This window comes from Etheostoma cragini, chromosome 19, assembly GCF_013103735.1.
Source record: "Etheostoma cragini isolate CJK2018 chromosome 19, CSU_Ecrag_1.0, whole genome shotgun sequence".
In the NCBI taxonomy this organism is placed as follows: domain Eukaryota; kingdom Metazoa; phylum Chordata; class Actinopteri; order Perciformes; family Percidae; genus Etheostoma; species Etheostoma cragini.
Genome location: NC_048425.1, coordinates 62663 through 63723, shown reverse-complemented (window position 1 = coordinate 63723; position 1061 = coordinate 62663).

Sequence of the window (1061 nt, the reverse complement as noted above, 5' to 3'; positions counted from 1 at the left end):
TAGCGTTAGCATCTCTCTCTCTCTCTGTTCTTTCTGTAGCTCGCTCCACCACTTTGTTTAGCTAGCGTTAGCATCTCTGTGTTCTTTCTCTAGATCTACGACATTTTGACAGCAGCGTGCGCTCGACCCTAAATCGTCTCTCTGAAAACTGCGTTAACTGTTGATTTGATTTGGCGGGTCTGGATCCACGTCGCCGTCGCCCACGTGCTCTCGCGTCACCTCCGACTTCACGATCTCTGAAGACCCGACAGATTTACGACTATAGTCTCGGAAATTCTACGTATTTCTCAGATTATTCCCCCAATACGCCGGCATAGGAACCTCGCTGTTAGCACCGTTTCTCCACGGCTGTTCCCGCTAGTATTTATATATGTGTGTGTATATATATATAAATATATATATATATATATATATATACACACTGTATATATTTATTTCATGTATATTCTGTATGTGTTTCTGATATTTTGCTGCTGCAACACTGGAATTTCCATTTTTGGGGATGAATAAAAATCTTTCTCTCTCTAGTTATAGTCACTAGTGGAAAGTAACTAAAGTAACTAAAGTAACTAAAGTAACTAAGGTAACTAAGGTACATGTACAGAAGTACTGTAAGTACAACATTGAGAACACTTTACTTTAGTTTTACGTGACATGTTGCTTTATTAGGATGACAATAACTCCATCTGTTGCCAAAGCATCAGAACAATATTCATAAAACAACAACAACAACAACAACAACAACAGGGAGTAAATCCACCCGACATAACGACGAGTAAACAGGAAACTCGTTACAGCGATGGAGGTTAAGGCCGATACCGTATATCTGGGTATTTAAATATACAATATACCAAAATATATTTAAGAATAAATCCAGAAACGCGGTACAACATAAACAGACGTCCTAATATTATGTTTATGAGTTCTCACTGTTGTGTCTCTGTGTGTTGTAGTATTTGTAGTTTTGTGTTTGTGTGTTGTACTATTTGCAGTTTTGTGTGTCTGTGTGTTGTAGTATTTGCAGTTTTGTGTCTGTGTGTTGTAGTATTTGCAGTTTTGTG